Raw genomic sequence first — 24,974 nt, forward strand, 5'->3', positions numbered from 1 at the left:
AGTACAAACTGATGAAATGGTAATTTTTGCCTGGCGTAGTAATGTAAGACTAAGAAAGGACGAACAGGTATACAGGTAGCAGCACTGCAGTGTGATTATCTAGCAACGAATATTATGGTGTATGTTCTTTCAGTTAGAAGAAAACTCGTATCTGACTTTAGAGAATTAATAACTGTGCAGACTAAATTACAAGAAAACGAGTACCGATATTGTGAATTTGTTTGTTATTTTATTTTTACTACGTGATGGGTATCAACGAACAAGTTTATTTCAGATATGTGCTACAAAATAACATCGTGAAATAAATCATCGCCTTAAAATGAATCAACATTTTGAATGGCATCGATAGTTACGGTATACATAAATACCAGAATATTACTCCAGAGTATTTCAATACACAAGCAGTAAAATTTTAGAAATTATTGGTGCAAGAGAGCATTTGGAACAATGAACAAATAGCATAACTGAACTAAACCTACATACCACGTCCAGTACTCAGACATATACAAGGTGTAGGAAAAGTCATCATCATCATCATCATCATCTGTTTACCCTCCAGGTTCGGTTTTTCCCTCGGTCTTAGCGAGGGATCCCACTTATACCGCCTCAAGGGCAGTGTCCTGGAGCTTCAAACTCTGGGTCGGGGGATACCTCTGGGGAGGATGACCAGTACCTCGCCCAGACGGCCTCACCTGCTGTACTGAACAGGGGCCTTGGTGGGGGATGGGAAGATTGGAAGGGATAGACAAGGAAGAGGGAAGGAAGCGGCCGTGGCCTTAAGTTAGGTACCATCCCGGCATTCGCCTGGAGGAGAAGTGGGAAATCACGGAAAACCACTTCCAGGATGGCTGAGGTGGGAATCGAACCCACCTCTACTCAGTTGACCTCCCGAGGCTGAGTGGACCCCGTTCCAGCCCTGGTACCACTTTTCAAATTTCGTGGCAGAGCCGGGAATCGAACCCGGGCCTCCGGGGGTGGCAGCTAATCACGCTAACCACTACACCACAGAGGCGGACTGTAGGAAAAGTACCGTCCAATAATCACAGAGATCAGGGCAATAAAAATTTAGTGAGAATCCAAGCCTGTACTCGCAATTATCATCCAGAGTCAATTGTAGAAATCATGGTTTGTGTATGACTCCAGTGACCGACCCGGTTTAAGAATATCAGGAAAATAAAAATCCAACTATTGCCACAACTAGATCGTATTTGTGTCATCACCCTCATTTAATCCCTCCTATGTGCACTTATTGTAATTCCTTATCTGACTTACATATCTCAATAACAGTAATTGATTACAATGATACTTTAGATTAATACTATAAAAATAAAACAATTGCATGTGGTTAAGTGTAAGAGAGGGCCAAGATGGTGGTGGTGGTGATTATTGTTTTAAGAGGAAGTACAACTAGGCAACCATCCTCTATATAACACTAATCAGAGGAAAAATATGGAAGGGGTCCGACATTTCGAAAAATGAAGATATCGGCCAAAGGAAGACAAGGGCCACGAAGGGGGTGAAAATGAAAGACTCCCTAGCCCTCCCAAACCTAATAGCATCGGGGTCGGAAAAGAACAAGGGTTGACCAAGAGAGATCGGATAGGATAGATGAAAGTGAGGAGTCTGGCACAAGTAAGTGGAAGCAATGCCAGAACTCAGCTGAGGGCCCCGTGGACGCCAAACCACGCTCCAAAGTTCAGAGCCCCTGGGGCCCCTTTTAGTCGCCTCTTACGACAGTCAGGGGATACCGTGGGTGTTATTCTACCACCCCCACCCACAGGGGGAAGAGGGCCAAGAGCCCTAACTTCGCCACTTAATAAAGACACAAATAAATAAATAAATAAATAAATAAATAAATAAATAAATAAATAAACAAATAATAAATTTCATATGAATTCATCAAGTAGCGCACTGAAACATCTTCAATAATGCATTCAATCACAGACTCCAACTACAAAACTATGTTACTGTATTATTCTGATAAAGCCGTGAACCGACATATTTGGAGATTACGCCCCAAAGTGTGTAAATGCAAAACTGAAACATGTATATTTCCGTGTTGGACGGTATGTTATCTGTGTTGGTTATAAACATCTGGGGTTGGAATTAATATAGTAAAATTATCAGTCCAAATAATAACAACGGCGGAAATCTTCTTTCTCTTGAGGGTGGGTGGGTTATTCTCTTTCCATACCCGGACAGGGTATGGTTGCCCTCCGGTGACATGCTGAAAAGGTAAGGTGTATGCGGCCGAGGCCTAAAATAGGACTGCCCCCAGCACTTGCCTTAGTGCAGGAGAGTGAAAAATCACGGAAAACTGTCTTCAGTACTGCCGGCAATGGGGACCAATGTACAGCTAGCCTCTGTTAAACCGAAGCCTACTCCCCTCAGTGTTTATTTTGAATACAAAAATGTTCATTCTGTGCCCTGAAGGGGTACGGTTGTCTCAGGCCAGAAGATTTGTTACAGAGGAAGGAGATTCTCGGAGAAGGTGAGAGAATTGGCGAACATGGTCTATGGGAGGAACTGTTCCGGCATTCGTCTTAGTGCAGGAGAATGGAAAATTGCGGAACACCATTCTCAGGAGAGCCGACGGTGAGGACCATCCCCTATCCGTCTCCCAAATACAGATGCGTAGAGCCACGGTACAGCCGGGGCCACCCCTCCTCTCTCGGTTGGTCGGTCGGGGTGCAGAACTGTCGGATCACGCACCAGCTATTGGCCACTTCTAGGCCGACGCCAACTCTGCAACTGCCAACTTTTCATTTTGAAATGATTATAGGAAATATATTTTTATAAACGTTCATTGCCTAGTAGTTCCTTAAGGATTTTCCACGTCGACATGTTTTATTGCACACCGAGCTCGATAGTTGCAGTCGCTTAAGTGCGGCCAGTATCCAGTATTCGGGAGATAGTGGGTTTGAAACCCACTGTCGGCAGCCCTGAAGATGGTTTTCCGTGGTTTCCCATTTTCACACCAGGCAAATGCTGGGGCTGTACCTTAATTAAGGCCACGACCGCTTCCTTCCCACTTCTAGGCCTTTCTTGTCCTATCGTCGCCATAAGACCTGTGTCGGTGCGACGTAAAGCAACTTGCAAATTGTTTTATTACACCACATCAAGACAAAAATGAATGAGTGCTATAATTTGGAAATCATTACATGAAACCAAAGAAGAGTAGAGTGAGTAGTGCCGAGAGTAGAGCGCTGGCCCTCTGGTCAGAAATTGGCAGGCTTCATCCTGGCTTAGCCGGGGAGTATTTCAAGCTGTTATTATACTGAAGCTTCGTGTCCGTACATTTACCTAGGCCGCCTACGGGAGTCAAATCAAAAGACCTGCATTTGGCGAACCGAACTTGTCCTCGGACACTTCCGGCACTAAAAGCCATGCGCCATTTCATTTTTCAGTACATTTACCAACACGTAAACAATAAACTCTTGCGATACATAATTTCGGCATAAGGTGCGCCGAATAACCATACACTGTTGTTAGAGGGACGAGTTATTTCTCATTTATTTATAACATGATTAAATAATTTCTGTTCTTTCTTCGGATGAAGTGTGGACACAGGTAATATTAACCGTGAGTACAATATATCAAAACATACATAGGCCCATACTGTTTATGAATGTTATTTAAAAAGTCAAATTTTGGTTTAAAGATCGACTACAACAGTGGAAGAACGTCCATGGTTTATTTCTTGCCTAAATTAATCTGTTTAGAGCCCATTTGATTTATCTGAAAGAGTTCTATTTGAGTCATATACGCCTGATCACAACTATCATATATAATAATTAATAATCAATGGAGTATAATTGGTAAGGAATGTAGGAATCATTCCACGATTGACTGCGTCTTCGGAAAGTGATGTAGAAGTGACCCACTGATTATGTGCTAGTGAAATGGGTTCGTTCCATGGAGAGCAGACTGTAATGGAATTTATAACGTAGTTCCTCTCGGTGGCGATTTTATGCGCCTCTCAGGCTAAACGAGCGGCAGCACTTAGGCCCATCACGTGCTAAAGTAGCTCGAACCGTTAAGCTGATACTTAGCTGTGAATTATGAGCATTCTCCGTGCGTGTTACCTGCTCCTCTACGATCAGTTGTCGGGTGAGTGAATTAATATCGTCTTACGACACGTAGATAGCCAATATCGCGTCGTACACATCTCTCAACATCCTGATATATCTCTACAATATTGTGTACGAAAACATTGACAACTGGGCTAATGAATCTTGTGAACAGTTCGTTCGTAATCTGTTTTCCCTCCAGGGTCAATTTTTCCCTCGGACTCAGCGAGGGATCACACCTCTACCGCCTCAAGGGCAGTGTCCTGGAGCTTCAGACTCTGGGTCTGGGGATACAACTGGGGAGGATGACCAGTACCTCACCCAGGCGGCCTCACCTGCTATGCTGAACAGGGGCCTTGTGGGGGGATGCGAAGAGTGGAAAGGATAGACGAGGAAGGGGGAAGGAAGCGGACGTGGCCTTAATTTAGCTACCATCCCGGCATTTGCCTGGAGGAGAAGTGGGAAACCACGGAAAACCACTTCCAGGATGGCTGAGGAGGGAATCGAACCCCCCTCTACTCAGTTGACCTCCCGAGACTGAGTGGAATCCGTTTCAGCCCTCGTACCACTTTTGAAATTTCGTGGCAGAGCCGGGAATCGAACCCGGGCCTCTGGGGATGGCAGCTAATCACACTAACCACTACACCACGGAGGGGGACCTTGTGAACAGTACAGGGAAAAATATTGTAATTGTTGTTGTTATCCTTTGAATGTAACTTCAAGTTGATACGTCCAAATTTATTTAAGAATGAATGCTGTGTAACACGGCTCAACTTTTCAAAGGGATGCTATCGTTTAAGAGACAGGATATATCCATGCCTCGCACAATTTTGTATTTCGATATCTTCAATCGTAGCGTTGCTCCCTCTTACCAGGCGACTTACATTCGATTCCTGGACAATAGATGGATTTAAGTTCTGAGCTGAGAGTGGGAAGGGTGTTTCCTCAACTTCCTGAAAACAACTTTGGTTCTAGCCACCACGAGAAGCGGAGGATCCGGTCAAGAAAGCCTAGCATTATGGCTGAATAAATCGTCATGCCTAGCACGGGACTTTTCAGTACATGCAGATCAAGGCCCTAATGAGCTGTTGAGCCACGTTTTGTTTTTGTTTGTTGATCTTTTCATTAATGTATTGTACAATTATGATGTAAGCTATCTGAATCCAGTGCAGTTCCCTGGTAATGTTAGCGGATCATACAGAAGCCTAGTTGAACACCTACTTACCTCAATATTGAGCCTTGAGCTCACCATGTGTAATGAAAATGCATGTCTATTAAGTCTGTGTAAAGAGTGTATTGTAATCTGTCAAGTGTAAAGATAAAGTGAATGAAGGAAGCCATACTAGGTGATGACCATCTCCATAATTATTACAGCAAATTCCTCCAAAGATTGTGTTAACTCCGCCACAGGAACTCAGTGCTCATGAGATCTAGCACGACTAAGGAATTTCAGTCTAGGTGGTGAATCAGCCACCACTTCGTATTTAACCGAACGAGTGGCTGTGAGCTTGTATTCGGGAGATAGTGGGTTCGAGCCCGACTCTCGTCATTCTTGAAGATAGTTTTCCGTGATTTTCCATTTTCACACCAGGTAAATTCTGGTGCTGTACCGTAATTAGGTTGCGACGTAAATCAAAATGTCTTCGTACTTATGCAACCCGCAGCTTACAACCTGATGTGATAACATCGCTCCTGTAGCCCGATGGTAAATTCTTGTACATGGCTTGAAATGGCAGTACGAGTTGCCTACAAACTATCAATAAGGAGGAACTACGAATGAACACTATTCATATAAAAGTAAAGCTCTGTGTTGATCAGAAACTGGGTTAGTACGAAAATGTTACGGTATAGATGCAGCACCGCCGTACTTCTCCATGGCCGACGCTGCGATTTAATTCAGAGGTTCGAGCTCCGTGCTGGCGAAACATTTTTATGTATTTCTTTCAATCCCATGTAAGCCGGGGCAATGAAGACAAATAGCAATTATGTACACACCTCACATTCGACACACTCCACTATGTTTGCATGGTAGATAGACGTTAAGGGGCTCACGTACTCTCTACCTGACAATACTAATGTCCTCATATTTTGGTGCGCTCAGATTAAATCTACAGACTTTAAACTTTAAACTTTACTACATTTAAGAATAAATATGGAGGCTATTTATTACTGCATTGTTCGCATTATTAATATCTATGAATTCTGTATTACCGGGCGAGTTGGCCGTGTGGTTAGGAGCACGCACGTGTGAGCTCGCATCCGGGAGATAGTGGGTTCGAACCCCACTGTCGGCAGCCCTGAAGATGTTTTTTCGTGGTTTCCTATTTCCACACCAGGCAAATGCTGGGGCTGTACCTTAATTAAGGCCACGGCCGCTTCCTTCCCATTCCTAGGCCTTTCCTGTCCCAACGTCGCCATAAGACCTATCTGTGTCGGCGTGACGTAAAGCAACTAGCAAAAAAAAAAAGAAATCTGTGTTAAGGCGTCAAAAAGCAAAAGTGTTAGAAATAATTATTTATAACGAAACAAGTATGGCAGCTTTAGATACAGCATTTTTCTAAGTATTACAGGTATATATATCAGCTTCCTATATTTATTAGTATTTTAACTGAGCGTAACTACAATGAACAAAACACAAACTCACTTTAAATGTTTCTTGATATAAATCTTGCCTGAACAAAACTTGAGGATCCCTTTACATATTATTAATACCCCTTGCCCTCTATACTGATTTTAAATGTTTTGATTCTCTTTCATACAATAAATACATTTTTAACCTCCATTTTAATATGTCGATCACCGACTGAATTACGCCATGGTTGAATTCCTACATGTTCAAGTAACGTAACTATTTCTGTATTTCTCGTATCAAATGTCATCAGAACATCACGGACTCTCCAGCTTCAGTTTTATACCCCAGAAGAACATTCCTGCCTCTGTGGTGTAGTGGATAGTGTGATTAGGTGCTACCCCCGGGCACCCGGGTTCGATTCCCGGCTCTGTCACGAAATTTGAAAAGTGGTACGAGGACTGGAACGGGATACACTCAGCCTCGGGAAGTCAACTGAGTAGAGGTGGTTTCGATTCTCTCCTCAGCCATCTTAGAAGTGGTTTTCTGTGGTTTCCCACTTTTCCTCCTGGCAAATGCCGGGATGGTACCTAACTTAAACCCACGGCCGCTTCATTTCCCTATCCCTCTCAATCTTCCTATCCCCCACGAGGCCCCTGTTCAGCATAGCAGGTAATGTAGCCTGAGCGAGATACTGGTCCTTCTACCCTGTTGTATCACCCCGACCCAAAGTCTCACGCTCCAGGAAACTGCCCTTGAGGCGATAGAGATTGTATCCCTCGCTGAGTATGAGAGAAAAACAAACCCAGGAGAGTAAACGGATTAAGAAAGAAAGAAAGAAAGAAAGAAAAAACAGAAAGAAAGAGGATATTCTTGGGCGCGTGGTTCCAAATTATATTATTAGAATGTTCATGAATATTTCCTTTTTCACATGGAGGCACTTTCTCAGCAAATCAGTCTGTGAAAAAGATCTATAAAATAATTTCAAAAGAAGCATTGCTCCTACAGGAAGTTCATAGTGTTACTTTATATTTTATATTTTACAGTCTGCTTTACGTCGCACCGACACAGATAGCTCCTATGGTGGCGATGGAATAGGAAAGGGCAAGGAGTGGGGAGGAAACGACCATAGGGTGCGAACCCACTATCTCCCGATTACAAGCTGATAGCTACGTGTCTCAAACTGCACAGCCATGTGCTCGGTTCATAATGTTTCTAGATTTCCTTGTTTCTGTTGTACTTTCACCATGAGCCACAGGTAATGATGCTGGGATCCGAAGTCAGTAGTCTTAGCCCAGGGAATGAGCGTCGTGTAACTCATACACTACGTCTTGCTTCCAGTATTCACGTGTACTCGACACCTGAATATCTAGAGCGACCGAGCGAGTAGGCCGCACGGTTAGGATAGCTTATCTCTGAGGTTGCATTCGGGATTGATGTTTCGAACTCCGTTATATCCGTGGTTTCCCATTTTCGCACTAGACAAATGCTGGCTTGTACCTTAAATAAGGCCATGGCCACTACCTTTCCAGTCCTAGCCCTTTCTCATTCTCGCGCCTCTGAAAAAATCGATGTGTTAGTGCGACTTTTAACCACTAGCAAAGAAAACATTGGAGCTATCCGAACGAGAACTATGACTCGAATGTGCAGACAGGTTTCGCTGGATCATGTTAGTTGAATCATGCCCCTGTTTTACTAGATGTTAATATTATAACCATTCGTAATGGGTACTTGGTTGAATGAGTTCAGCATACTGCTGAAAACAAAACAAAAACCTCATATAAATACGTAACCTCATCCCGAGGTGGTGTAGCTCTCTACAGGACTTACCCCAGTGAAAGTGAAAAGCATGTACCATTTTCGTAACACATCAGCCCTCCTGAATAGGTTATTTTTCTGTTGGTACCGGGAATAGATCCCGGCCCACCGACGAATGCAGCTAACAACACTAGCATTTACGCTGGCCGCACAATAATGACAATCTTATATAAAATGCGTTTGTTTGCAGTTGGTGTTCATTTGGTGACATTTATTTTACTTTATTAATGATACCTTCTTTATAAGGATATCTGAGACTTCAGAAAAGTCAAATGGAGTGCAAAATGAAAAATAAAAGTGCGTGATTGAGGGAGGGGTTGAGCGCTCACTGGTTTTGAAGGGAGCTATCCTCCCTACATAATATTCCACACAGGTACGTCAGGCGTGCAGATTTGGCCATTATAACCCTGTATTCACTAGGAGACTGAAGTTCTCACTTCAAAAATTATCGTGATGCCTCGGTTTTAAACATTTTTTGAATGCTCCAACTGTAGTTTATCACATATGGTGTATACCACTCAGGCGCCATTGTTCATTTCTTTTAAACTGTTGTATCAATTTTGATGTGACGAGACTGTACAAAATGATAGCAAATAGACATGCATGTTATTGGTCGCTGCCTACCGTGTGTCCTATGATACAGCGCCCACACTTTTCTCTGAAAAGTAAACCGCCTCTTAGGTCAATCACATACGAAATTCTCCTGAGCCAGAGTTATAAGAGTGGATGTAGTTCGTATCGTACAGTAACTTTTCATAAAAAGGATTTCAGAAGAGGATTCCTCATATTTCATTGTTCGTGGAAGCCTATTTAGGCTATGTGGACGTAAAATTGCTGACGTATGTTGCGTAAGATATAATTCAGCGGCATTTAATTCTAGCAGGTTGCATACGTTCAAGAATTAGCAGGCCCATCTGACTCACCCGGTATAAATATTTAGTATTAAACTGCAGTACTGTGTATTACATATATCACACATCTGAAATGTGTTTATTACAACGCATTATTATAATTTAACTTATCTATATATAAAACGCTAACGTGTATGTTTCATAAAACCAGAGGGAGTTCAAAGATGCGATTTGTACCAAAATCTTCCCAATCGTCTCAATTGTACAGGAGATATGTTGAATTTCTTGAAAAGTCAACTAAAACATATTTATTTTCGGGATCAAATCATTAAATGGTCACTCCAGTAATTGCAGGTGAAGGCTTGCCCTAACCCGCAATACATACTGTACTTAGTAGATTGCTAAGCGACTAACACTTTCATTAATGACTAGCAAATGTGCCCGTGCTTCGCTGCGGTATTCTACATTGTATTCGAATATCGAAGTAAATACTGTACATGCAGTAAATAAGATTGTTTTAAAATTGCATGTCTCTCAGCGTTATCCGAGAAACAGCATGGGGAGGTCCCCATACGTTGTTTCCTATGTAAAGTGTTTGTTACGGATTTGTGATATAACGGCAGGCTCACTTGCCTACTGCCATTCACAATCGAGTTGGGAAGTTTACATTATAATTGCAGGCCCCATTGCCTACTGCGCGATCACAATCGATCTGGGAAGTTTTCGTTACAATGACAGCCCCCTTTCCTACTTCCAGACAGATAGCAGTTGAGGATTTTTTATTATAATGACAGGCAACTACCCTAATATCAGTCGAAATTGAGTTGTGCAGTTATCATTATAATGTCAGGCCCCTTTTCCTACTGCCAGTCAGCTTACTGCCAGTCACACCAAGTTGGTGAGTTTCCATCAAAATAGCAGGCCACTATGCCTAATGCCAGTCACATTTTAGATGAGGACATTTGTTTACAATGGGGGGGCACACGTGCCTACTGCCAAACACAATCGGATAGGGGAGTTTTAAACATAAGTGCATGCTCCCTTACCTTCTGAAATTCAAATCGAGAAGTGAACCATTCATTACAATTGTAGGCCCTCCTTACTACTCCCGGTTACACAGGAGATGGAGAAAGACCCCATCCCTACTGCCAGTCAAAGTCAATGTGGGGAGTAATGATTACAATACCAGGCACACCCTTTCTCGATCGTTACAAATCGACATCACTGAATACATATAGATCGACAAACGAAAGTATATGCGTGTTTACAATATTGCAAACCTTCATTTACAGATTAACTGCTGCTAAACGTACGTCATATCGACAAAGGATTGTGCCATAAGACGCCGGATTTAGTGGCCTAAATGGCTGGTCCTATGATATGTCATCTATTCTTGGGTAAGATTGAGTTAGGAACGTTGAACAGGGTAAAGTTTTTGTAAGATTATCTCACATTGCATTACTTTTCGGAAAATTATGTGACAGCTGCATACATAGCATTTGGCTCACATATGGCTACTGGATGGGCCAATTTTCGTGAAGAGATTGATGATTCTATAAACCCTATTATAAGTATTTGAAAGTATGAATTATGCATGTGAAAAGTCCAAATTTACTTAACATCGATTAATAGAGAAAACTCAAACGTAAAAATGATACAGATACGACAAAAAGTCATAAGACCAAGGTTGTAGATCATTCCAAATTGAACGGAGATTGTGCAATCCGTTATGTGATAGGACTTCCCGAAGGTCTGCACCATCATTAAAATTGCCTCTATATTTCTATATTCTTCGGGGATAAAAAGTGAAAAATTTAAAAATATTGGAAGTTTTTCGTTCGTTACAGGCTAAAGCGTATAATTTTCTTTTTCGTCTGGCAGATTATGCCGCAGTCTGAATTTTGGGCGATGAGGGTAAAAATTAGGACTTTCAGGAAACTAAACCAAAAATATGCAGATGGTCATTATCGCCCCTTAAACGGGTAGCTGTGCGGAATATTCGCCAATATAGTCAATGTAGAGGCAACAGTCGTTACGATTTTATTTATATAGATAGATAAGGAATCTGCTCCACGTACAACACCTTTTGGGCTATGTCCGCTGGTTTTTACCTGCAAAACTGTCTATTCATGATATCTCCCTTATTAATCCTCCTGACGAAGAAATGCACATGAAAAAAAAAAACGTTTTAGGGATGGAATTCCATCACGTTTGGTCGATTTCCAGTCAGGTTGGTCTTGTACTGTATATATTGTGTAAGAGTAAAATCACCATTTCGGTTCCCAATAAACCACCAGTCCATTCCGGGAACATGAAATGTTATTGACCTTTAAAACCTACCTTTGGACAGGTGGATGCTTAATATAATGTTTGGTTCGAATATCTTCAGTATTCAAGTTGTAAGAAATACGCTTTACACGCACCCGCTCTTGAGTTATGTACGATGGGACTTGTACCGAAAAATGACCCGTTAATGATATCTCCCTTATTAATCCTCGTATCGAAATGATGCACATGAGAAAAAGGCAGTAGATTTCCATTAAGATTGGTTGTGTATATTTTGTGGGCAAGCAAAATCACGGTTTCGGTTTTGTATAAACCCCCAGTCAGTTCATGGATTTAGAAACAATATTTGCCCTAAAACCTACCCAAGGACAGGTGGATTCTAGATATGAAGTTTGATGGAAATATATCCGGTGGATTCTAGCACTCACGTGCATACGGTGTAATTAAGGAAGAAAATAATACAGTTAAGAAAGTTGAAATTAATTGAAAATGGATTATAACTGAGGACAGCTGGATGACGACAAATGTGTAAATGCCAAGTGAAAGTATTGGATAATCAAACGCCCCTCAATTAATTGTGCTGGTGTGAGTTATGGGTATAATAAAGCGGTAACAGCGGAGAAATTTAGGCGCAGTGATTCTTAGGTAAACAGATAAGAAGGTGATTGATGGTGTTATTACCTAATCTATTCGAGGGCGGTTATAACCTCCCACGATATCCCGTCAATATCCCGCAGATAGGCCGATTGACGCCTCTCTTGCCTTCTATTCAAGGAACAACCCCGAATTTAAAAGCATGATGAGGAAAATGGCAATACGTTACTTCCCTGCTGGCATGCAGTCAGAGACGTTGCCATGGTAACCTGTAGGCTCGTTGTCGATCTGTCGGTCACTCAATGCGGAGCATGATACCCGCAGAAGATTGTAAATTTCTCCGCCATGTGAAGAGTAAGGTAAATTATGAACACAACGAAAGTTGTTTATAATGAAGACACGTTTCACGTACGATACACGGAGTTTACAGAAAATCAATAGTATAATAGAAAATGGAGGAAAACCGTTCTGGTTTTCCTATTAACCCCCCGTCTTTTCAAAGAGTTTAAAATGATATGCATAACGAAACCTTCCCCGGCATGAGTATACCCTAAATATGAAGTTTGGTTGAGATCTATCCAACCGTTTCGACGTGATGGTGGAACAGACAAACAGGCAACCAGACAAACAGACAAACAGACACGAAAAGTAAAAACCACCGATACGGTCTTGAGTTGACCTAAAACGGATAAATATATGAAAAATTGGCAAAACAAAGGAAATTACAGAGAGCGGACCCCCCCTACAACTTTATTTATATAGATTACTATCTGTAAAGCCAGAGAGTATACACTTCCTCAGATCATGGAAAAATACTATTCTGTGCTAGATACTCTTACCTTTCCCATCTTCTGAATTCAGTGAACAGACGGCAGAACGTTCCTAATAACTTATACTTGCTACAAACAGTATTAGCACACCCCATGTTGTACTATTGGGAGCAATGAACGACAATGTAACATGCAAGACGTGCACATAGGCAGAGATACGGTAGATACACAATATTACGAACAATACTATGCAGGGACACGAACAACGAGCGATTTCGAAAGGTCAATACAGTATTAGAAGTGCCAAATAATTATTGGCACAGTGGAGCCCTCGTACGTCTCGGTGGTGTAAGCAGCATGGAAGACAATATCATGTGTCTGTATCGTCACTAAGGCTTGTTTACCGGTCAGTTTGCCGGTAGATGCGGTAGTGCTCAGTATTGTGAACATAGTACCAAAGAAAAGACAACACTCATCCGCAGTTCGAGAGAACATTGTGTTACTGCACTCACAAGGCAGAAGTTACAGTGAGATCGGTAGAATGCTTACTATCAGCTGCTCTACTATGCGATCTATTATACACAAACTAGCAAGATACCCGTGATTCGCTACGGTACTATAATGAAATTTATGATCGAATGCTTAACGTTTTATATATAATCCCTCCGAAATTCGCGATTTAACTCGTTTTCTGAGAGAATCCGCCAAAATTCATGATCTGACTCGTTTTCTGAGAGATTACGGCAAAGTTCCTCCCATTTTCAATTCTTTCCAGCACTCGATTTCGTACTTCCCAGTCTAAGTCCAGGTATTCCACCCGGTCAATTGTGTCCCTAAATATTTGCCATATTTTCCTATAAGCATTTTTAATATGGATCAAATCCTTGAGGAGATCCGGCGAGGTGTCGTCTTGGGTGCCTTGGCGGTACTGAACCCGCAACCGGACTGCAATCGTAATCATTACCCGCACATTTCGACGACGGTCCAGAACATTATTATTATTATTATTACTGATGGTCTGGACCCCACAGCAAGATTCAAGACTGCTACTTGGCAAATACATCTGCTGCCATTGTCATTTCTGATAATGTGACCAGCACCATCGTCGCGCGTGGCAAGTGCGCGAGATTTCTGGCGATACGAATGATATACTCCCGTGCATTATTGGCCTTATCATAGAGGTGAACAATTGCACGGTCAATATCATTCTTATCGTTTATTTTAAATGTGTTTAAATTTGTATTTATATGCCAGGAGAATCTATTGTAATCTAAATTTATGTTCTCCAAAGGAAAAGTTCGTTCTTGAACACGAACCCAGGAAAGATTAAAAATGATCAGTTCATGATCAGAATAAGTACATTATGAGAAGTAAAATCAATTTCACCCCACGGCCGTTAAGTTGATTTATCCCCTATCCCCCCGCCCCCCACCAAAAAAAGAAGGCGTGTTTAAGGAGATTCCAAATACCAATATTCACGACTGTTAACTTCAGTTCTGAGATATACAGTAAGTATCTTCATAAAAGGAATCAACATTTTTCACTTCCTTTCACACCCCCCCCCCCCTTAAGTTAATTTCCCGTTAAAAATACTTGTTTCTTTAATATTAAAGGATCTTCTAAATACCAATCATCACGAGTCTAACAGATACAGTTTTCGAGGTACGTGTCCTCATAAAAGGAATTCAACTCCTTTTCGCACCCGCCTCCCAAGATGATTCCCCCCAAAATGCCTTTTTCTTTGTTTTTAAAGGAGATCCAAATAACAAATTTTACATCTGTAACAACTTTAGTTTTTAATAGATGTAAGTATCCTCATACAATTAATTCAATTAATTTTTCAATTCTTTCACCCCCCCCCCTTCATTGGATTTTCCGAGAATACGTGTTTCTTAAATTTTAAAGCAGATTCCAAATACCAATTTTCTCGTCTGTAAAATCTTTCGTTTTTGAGGTAATAGTATCCTCATACAAATAATACAACTAATTTTTCAATTTCCCTGCCCCCTTTAGGTCGATTTCCGAAAACAAGAAATGCATATTCCTTTAATTTTAAAGGAGATTCTAAATACCAAATTTCACGTCTGTAACATCTTCGGCTTTTGATATATCAGTATCCTAATTAAAAGAATTAAACCCCACTTTCAGTCACTTTTACCCCGCCACCCGAGGGTTTTTCAGAAAACAAAAAATACATGTTTATTTTTAATAGAGATAAAAATACTATTTTTCACTTCTGTAAAAAGTTAAGTATTTGAGACATACTGTAGAAATGCTCATTTTAAAATTTCACTCTCTTTTTAGTTGCCCTCACGTGTAGTTTCCAAAAATAAATCACCTATGTTTCTTTACTTTTACTGGAGATTCAAAATACTAATTTTTACGTCTGTAATATTTTTACGTTTCTGAGATATACTGTAGATATAGTCTTTCTAAATTTCACCCCAATTTGTCACTCCTGTTTAACCCCCATTAATTAGATTTTCCAAAAACAAAAACAAAAATGTTTCTGTATTTTTAAAGGAGGTCCCATATACTAATTGTTAGGTCTGTAATATCTTCAGTTTCTGAGATATAAGTATCCTCATTGAAGACATTCAACCCTTTATTCACACTTTTCACCCCTCCTATTGGAATTTACAGAAAACAAAAAATACGTGTTCTTTTATTTTTAAAGGAAATTTTAAGTATCAGTTTTTACATCTGGAAACTTTAAAAGTTTTGAGATATAAATACACTCATTTTCAAAATACACCCCCCTTTCACCGCCCCACACTATTTGGATTTCCAAAAACAAAAAATACATGTTCCTTTATTTTTAATGGAGATCCCAAATACCGATTTTCAGGTCTGTAACATCTTCACTTTCTGAGATATAAGGATCCTTATTAAAGGCATTCAACAATTTTTCACCCCTTTTCACCCCTGCTATTGGGATTTTCCTTAAACAAAAACATGTTTCTTTATTTTTAAAGGAGATTCTATGTACCAATTTTTACATCTGTAAACAATTAAAGTTTTGAGATATAGATACACTCATTTTAAATATTCACCCCCCTTTCAACCCTCCACTGTTTGGATTTTCCAAAAGCGAAAAGTACAGGTTTCTTTATTTTTAAAGGAGATCCCAAATACCGATTTTCAGGTCTGTAACATCTTCAGTTTCTGAGATATAAACCCCATTTTCAGTCACTTTTACCCCTCCACCCAAGGGTTTTTCAGAAAACAAAAAAATACATGTTTATTTTTAATATAATGATAAAAATACTATTTTACACTTCGGTAGAATGTTAAGTGTGAATAAGGGGTTGAATGTCTTTAATGAGGATACTTACTGTATATCTCAGAAACTGAAGATATTAGAGACCTAACAATTAGTACATGGGATCTCCTTTAAAAATACAGAAACATTTTTTTTTGTTTTTGGAAAATCTAATTAATGGGGGTTAAACAGGAGTGACAAATTGGGGTGAAATTTAGAAAGACTATATCTACAGTATATCTCAGAAACGTAAAAATGTTACAGACGTAAACATTAGTATTTAGAATCTCCAGTAAAAGTATAGGCATTCAACCCTTTTTCACCCCTTTTCACTCCTCCTATTGGGATTTTCTGAAAACAAAAAATACGTGTTTCTTTATTTTTAAGGGAGACTCTAAATACTAATTTCTACGCCTGTAAACTTTTACAGTTTCGAGATATACATACACTCATTTTTAAAATTCCCCCCCCCCCTTTTCACCCTCCATTATTTGGATTTTCCAAAAACCAAAAAATACGTGTTTCTTTATTTTAAAGGAGGTTTCAAATTTTAGTTTTCATGACTGTAACATCTTCAGTTTTTGAGATATAAGTCTGCTCATAAAGGGTGTTCAACACATTCCTCCGCCTTTTCACCCCCCCCCCTTAATGGGATTTTCCGAAAACAAAATTATACGTGTTTCTTTATTTTTAAAGGACATTCCAAATACCAAGTTTTATTACTCTAAACCTTTAAGTTTTTGAGATATAGATATCCTCATTTTAAAAATTAACCCCCCTTTTCACTCCCTTAGCGACGGAATATCCATAAATCCTCCCTTAGCGAGCACCTACGTTGTACTATAAATGTATCCTCAAAATGTCATTTCATTATGTCCAGTAGTTTTGGCTCGGCGATGATGAATCTGTCAGTCAGTCAGTCAGTCAGTCAGTCAGTCAGTCAGTCAGTCAGTCAGTCAGTCAGTCAGTCAGTCAGTCTGTCTGTCTGTCTGTCAGTCAGGACAAGTTACTTTATATATATAGATAAAAGGAGCATGGATCTACAGAAAACAAAGTCAGATCTGGTCGCACACGAATACTCACACAACGAAGAGACGGTGCATCGTACGTTTAGTCCAACAAGGTTAGCTGCGGACGTCGCCGAAACATCTAACAAGACGGTAAGTGCACAGACAGTACGGAATATCTTGCATAGCGCCGATATACATGGCAGATCCCCATGAAAGAAGCCGTATACCCCCGAGGTAAATAGGAAGAAACGCCTTGCGTTTGCCAAAGAATATTGTGAAAAACTGCGGGAATTCTGGGACACTGTCATAGTCGAAGTTCTACCTGTTTGGTTCTGACGGACGAAAGAAAATGTAGCGAAAACCTAATACCGAATTACACCAACAACACCCAGTGCCAAGAGTAAAGATTGGTGGTGGACATGTTATGGTTTTGGAGGTGCATGGCATCCTCGGGAAATGGAAAGCTGGCCTTTATTAAACGACATGTAGAACAGTACAAATACATTGGTGTGTTACGGGATAATTCATCCAGCACAAGGCCCCTGTTCAGCACAGCAGGTGAGGCTGCCTGGGAGAGGTACTGATCCTCCCCGCAGTTGTAACTCCGACCAAATATCTCACACTCCAGGATACTGCCCTTGAGGTGGTAGAGGGGACATCCACCGCTGAGTATGAGAAATTCCAACCCTGGACGGTAAACAGGAATAGTAATGCCTTCAAGGAATAAAAATAAAATAAAATAAAATAAAATAAAATAAAATAAAATAAAATAAAATAAAATAAAATAAAATAAATAAAAAATAAATAAATAAATAAATAAATAAATAAATAAAATTCGTCGCTACCTTCTCGTCTTTTACAGTATGATACCACAACGGCATCATATTTATTATTATGTTTATTAGTTATATTCCATGTTAGGATACACAAATTCGTTTTAATTATATGTTTGTATTTCTGAAATTGGTTTGTTTTCATATAATTTCCAACCACGAGAGGCAAACTTTCTTCATTAATTTTATGCAGTCACGTTAACGTTGAGACCACAGTTTAGATTCCATTGCATTTGATTAATTTTTAATGTTTTCCATTTGCAACAGTTAGCCTCCATAATTAAACAATCGATTTCGTCTAAATAGACGTCCAACGGTAGTGACGTATAAAGATACGTTTAAAATAGACTTCATTTGGTGAGGCATTTGCAGGTATCGCTCAAACTTAAAAGTTGGACCGAAAGAATTTAATACCCTTAAGATTTCTACAATAATAAAAAAATTCCCAAACCTGATCGAAGGAGATGAGCTGTTGGCGGGAATGTTGGAGAAGGAGTGTTGGTCTAAATTAGGATTTATTTTCTATTTGTTTTACGTCGCACCGACAAAGGTAGGTTTTATGGCAGCGATTGAATAGGAAAGGCCTAGGCATGGGAAGGAAGCGGCCGTGGTCTTGATTAAGGTATAGCCCCAGCATTTGCCTGGTGTGAAAATGGGAAACTACGGAAAACCATCTTCAGGGCTGCCGACAGGGGTTTCGAACCCACTATCTCCAGGACGCAAGTTCACAGTTGCGCGCTCCTAATTGAACGGCCAACTCGCCCGGTGAAATATTAGGATTTAGAATGAATAAAGTATGGGGAAATCTTTCCTGAGAGCGATGACCTACCGTATCGTTTTCGTGGGCTTAATGTTTCCTGAGTGATCATAATATTTTTATCATTACCCTGGAGGCTGGTTGAATCTTCAGACAACACCATCGAAAGTCGCATAGTTATAGAAAAACAGGAAAACAGACGGCTGGGCTATAATTAGGCGTACAAGTCATCAAGAAAACCGAGCTAATTTGCCATTACTTTCCTCACTGGGTCGGAAAGTTCTACTGGAGCACAACTAGCACTGTGAGTATAGGTTCCGCAACAAGAGCTTGCCAAAGAAAGCTGCGCAGAACATCGGCAGTGTTCGGGTGGGCTCGGTAGTAGCACTGCACGCCCCCCTCACTTCGCTAAATCGCCTTACTCCCAGCAGTTGTTAATGAACCGTCTGCGCTGGCGGTCTGGCCCATGGGTATGTCACCCGCATAGGTCCTACCCTTCCGAGGGCCCAGCTCAGACTGAATACTTTAGCCCTGCACTCGCGGGGGCGCGCTGTTGTACATCACGTCACTCACCGTAAGCCCACGTGACGAATACGGCAGCTCCTATTGGTAGAAACATCTCCCGATTGCTATTGGTCAATTTGAGTTTGACAACTTGGACCACGTGGGACGACCACGTTTGTGACACTTTGCTTCACTTTGATTTGTATGCATTTATCTGTTATCTTCGTTTTCGTGTTTGAAGAAAAAGTACAAGATATTTGAGGTAAGCATCCTTATGGTTCTTGTTTTACTAATCTCCTGAGGCCAGAACATGAAAATATACCACACCAAGGCAAATGACTTTCGGATAAATTGAATCATATTCGCCTAGTCCTAAATTTGCTATTTATTTTATTTAACGTTTGAATATTGTTTGCGGGATATTCCATTCTATTTTTAAAACAAAATCCTATTAAAAGGATAGTAGGCCGCAGGAGGTTAAGTAGTTATTAAGTTGATGATTGATAGCTGCTCATGTTCCCAAAAATTTCTTTTTGGCTGTCGCTGTTTTATTACCTTTTTGCATGGTGGTTACATAAGTCTACTTGAAACAGACACCGTAAAATTCTGTTGATGTAATGTTATATTATTTATGATAATCCACTATCATTTTGAGGGTATTGAAATTAGCAGTAAAAATATAAACTGATACAGTGTCCTTTATTACTTTCTTCTATTTCCTTTCATGTCTCAGACCATGCACGAAACGTGTCAGATCTGTGGCATTTACACAGATAGCAAAGAAGGCCAGCAACAGGGAATCTTATTTCATCATTTCCCTGTTGGTAGACCGGATATTTGCAGAGAGTGGTTGGACGTTGTGGGGGGTCGAATGCTTGCGGCAGCTTCCTCCGAAGCAGCTGAAGAACCGCACTGTGTGTTCTAGGCACTTTCGCCACTCGAGCTATCCAGGACCGCTATCAAGGTTGCTGTATAAAGATACTGTCCCGGAAAGAGGTAAGTAGTAGTAGTAGTCGTTGTTATTAATTTCACAGTACTGTGACCTATCAAATTTTCCTGGGTTTCATTTCAAATTGCTCTCCAGAGGTAATGATGATAAATTCATCAGTGCCAGATGAGGGGGAACCTCGCTTCTCATAATGAAATTTACTATAATGCCTGTCACACCTGGTGTTGCCGTACCTGTAAGTTGAAATTGGTACATCTCTTACAGGCCTAACATTTATTATTAACAGAATAGTGCAGAAATGTGCAAATTTTATAATTTTTATAATCCATCAGTGGCTTTACGTTAGCTGAATTGTGATGGTGAGGTATTTAATTAAGCTCGCTATATTAACTCCCTCTTTATCTGAAAACCATTTGCACCGTTTTGTCCAGGTTCATTTTAAGGGAACCTGGTACACATTTTTTTATTTTCCACAATTTTTGAGCAATCACAATGAAACTGTTGTGGAATATGTAGGACTATTATAGAAATAACATATCTCATTTTCAGCTAAATATCCTTATTAGTTTATGAGATATGATGTACTTTGTGTTTATGATGCTCGCAAAACAGGCAACTTTCAAAAAGTTCCCTGTGGGATGGATTTTTACCTGAGAGTTTGAAAACTTCTTCCTTATAACATAAAAAAACTCAAGGATGGAATTTTCAATTCACCCTATGTTGCTTAATTAACTCCTGTTTCAAGTTTGTAATTGTATTGAACCCTTGAACTTACCATTCCATCGTTGGTCGGCCACGGCTGCTATAGTAGAACAATTTGGAACTCTTAAATCTTGGGTCGTTGCGGGAATAAATTCGGTCACGATCTTAACCAAACGATGGGGTTCAGAAGAGAGCCTAACTACTTGAAATGAGGAGCAAAAAGGTGCTTACTAACTTTTATTAAACTGAAAGAGCACGATAACATCGTTAATTTAATATGCATTCTTGCCACAAATATAAAAAAAGATTTTATTATTGATTTTTGAAAAGTTCCAAATACAGTCACATTACATAACGTCACTTCGTTTCTTCTAATGTCGAAGAGTTGCTTCAGAGAAGCTAATATGTTAGTGGACAGCGAAACTGAAAAACTGAAAAGGGGAAGACCTGAAAACCGGGCGCCTATTTTTCCAAACAAGAACTGAGAGTTAATCCACACGATCCGTGGAAAATCTGACTTTCAACAATTAGAACGCCTGATTTTCTCTTAATTAAGGTTATCCACCAGTCAAATACCCTTCACGGATACGGAAACATCCGCCGAATGGACCCTTAATCGAACCAAACTGACTATCAGTTGCTTTGGATAGGTTGCGAAATATTATGGGAAAGCATGGTGTTCACTACAAGTTAACAGCATCATTCACAATTGACCTAAAATTCCACCATGTATTTGTCATTCATGACACCCTTAAGTGATACGTTAATCCCGATGCTAACTGTGCATCACCCAAACAACTGTTCGGAAGGAACCAACAACCACATGATCCGGGAGGATCTTACGTTAAGTCGTTCTAAAGGAACAAAACTGCGAAATGCAGGAATCACTTACTAATCATGCATTTAGAAGAAATGCCAAACACTGAAGTTAATCAAAAAGTGAAAAGTCACTTGAAAATATTATTATTGAACCGATTTTCAGGTTAGAAATGGGTTTGTTATGCTTAATAAATTTACCAGTCCACGCTAAAATTTACTACAGCTTTAAGGAATTCTTTCCCTTGACAACAATGCTACCAGTACAGATCTCTCTATTTACTGTCTGTCCCAACACACTACTGGTAAAGTGATTACTTACTTACCTACTATGAATAAGAATGAAAATACGACAAGGTGAAAATAAAATAAAATACTGGCTGATGAATCGAAACCGCATTCGCAACTCAAGTCTCATTCTAAAACACTGAGTGTCAATATGCACACCATCAAACGAAAACGGACGTTAAAACGAGAAACAATGAAGTTCGTAAAAATAAATTAACATCTCACAGTCATACAGCTTAACACGCACGAAGAAACACAGTAAAAATATTTAATCTAGATCGGGTCGGTGTCCCACACTTGGACAGCCCTCGTTTATCAACAACAGTCCCGTTATCTCAATGAGAGCTTCGCATAGACCCTCTACAATAAATCATATCGTACTGTAACTGCTACCTTCCCCCAGGCCACTTCCACAAAAGAACAAACAAAAGAGAACATCTAAACCGAGACTTGAGCGTGTACAGCTACCATCCCAGACCTATCGTCGGGCTCACTTGAAATCTGTACACCCTAAACCTAATCAGTATATACATGATGCCTTCCAAATCCTATCGTCGGGCGTGACCTAGGACGTCTCATCACCAATGACTCCAAGAATAAACACGTGACGTCCTAAATCTATCGTTGGGCGTCAAAGTGGGTCGCACCACGTCTCCCTTAACATATCAGGCGAACCGCAATTTCCAACAAACCTCCAACAGTAACACTGAATCTGGTCAGACAAAAAAATACGCACGACGGAACTACGTCTCTTATCAAAAAGAATACAAGTCGAAACACGGTAAGTGCCTACCTCTCGAAAAAAATACAAGTGTCTACCTCATCATAATATGTGAACTCAAAAATAAATAGACGTGACGAACGATTCTCCACCTCGAACACAATCTCAGCCTGTGCACTGAAGTGTCAGGGCAGCCAATGAAAATTCCCAACACACGTTTCCCTTTTAGTGGATGCCTTCAAAATAATAATCATCACCATCACATTCAAAATTCTCAGATCGCCTATCATCAATTCCAACCATCTTATCCATGACCTCTCCAATGAACAAATTAAATATAACCCAACCGTGTGTCCAAAGTGCTCTTTAATCCTGGAGGCCGTACCTTATCTTAACAAAAATCACTGGATGTTTACTACCCAGACCTTTACATTTTACTAGAGTCGTTTTCACTTGGAATCGTTCTATCAATTTACAATGCTTCACATCATAGTCGTCTCAAGTTCGGATTGATTGCGGAAAACAATACAGCCTGTTTCACACAGCCTGTTCCTAAATACTTCCTCTACAAAAATGTCTCAACACTCTTTCTCATCGCTTTATTTCAGCGGTAACACTTCTCTCTCATCTCCACGTACATATAAATCCATCGCTTTCAATCCCTTTTCCTTCAAGACCCTTTTCATACTTCGATCCCCTGGTGAAAACGACGACCATTTTTAAGCACATCTCTGACTTTACTATAATTACGACTTTCGAACCTCAAAAATCCAAGAGCACACATCGACCTTTCGCAATTCAAGTATACACGATGTCTCAAAATTTTCTTCCCATTAATGACTGTGACTCTAACAAATTTTAATGACATTATCTAAATATGCCTACGATCCTTGTAAAAATAACTGGTTAAATGAAATTTGACATAGAAGAATTTCCTTATCCCGCGGTAGACATTATTATTATTATTATTATTATTATTATTATTATTATTATTATTATTAACCAGCATTTCTGAATGCAACTGACACCTGAGATTACAATATTCGCCACGACAAATTTACACTTATAACGTTCACAAATCCGTACTTTGAATGATATCTCATCTCAACACAAAATTTTAAGCGTCGCATTTTACCGTTCTAGACATGAAATTTACACACTGAAAATTTCACACGCTGACCAAAATTTACAACGCCTTTCGCCTGATAATTACGCATATCACCCGACAATCATCTGGAAATTTGGTTAGGACAGACAGTAACTAACTAAACTAACTACAACATAATATAAAATAGACAGACCTGCACAATGGTGACATTCTCAGCATTCTGATTGCATCATCCCAGCAACCTCGTACTTAGCCACTCATTTTTACAGATAACATTTTCATTTTTAAAAACTCACTCATCCAAACACTACCCTTCACACACACGAGATTAAAACTACCATATAAACAATGCACTTTCTCTGTAACTTGCACCACGAACTTCCCTCGTTCTGCAGTCGGCTATAACTGTCTGATGCGTCTCCCAGAGTGGTTTCTCTCCCCGTTGTTTCAACAAAAACAGGTGTTCGGCCGATAAGGGAGTCGAACTATTTTGAATCGCTTCCCCCAGACCTTCTTCACTTACAAGAGTACAGGAAATGATAAAACTAAAATCTGCTGTGTATTTTTCAACCAGCTTACACCTTCCCAGTTCGTCTGCAAACGTTCACAGCTTCTCCAATTCACTTTTCTTCTTACTAAATATATGGACTTTAGCCACGAACATGTATTTGATTATTGTCGGTCAATCTGGCGCGAAATTCTAATGACGACGGGCACGAGCTCCCGCGGCTTCAAGTTCCAGATCGACACTGAAAAATCTACGGTGGGGGGGTTTCTTTTATAATTTCCGGAAGGACGCTATCCCCTCTATGGGTCTCGGTGGTGTAATCTGCCAAATTTGCTTCTAATAGACCAATTTTGATAAGATTTGTCCCAGAACTCCGGACAGACTTGCACTTATGTTCGATGTTAATTTTATAATTTTCCTACACTCACAACAGGAGGAATAAATTGTTTCTGCCCGTGCGTTTCGCGCGTTTTCTTCCTTCCATGACCTTGGCACGTGTAGCTAGTTCGCTGGTCTCACGCTACCACACACTTAGGCTTAACTGCATCTAAAATTGTC

This window comes from Anabrus simplex, chromosome 1, assembly GCF_040414725.1.
Source record: "Anabrus simplex isolate iqAnaSimp1 chromosome 1, ASM4041472v1, whole genome shotgun sequence".
Lineage (NCBI taxonomy): Eukaryota > Metazoa > Arthropoda > Insecta > Orthoptera > Tettigoniidae > Anabrus > Anabrus simplex.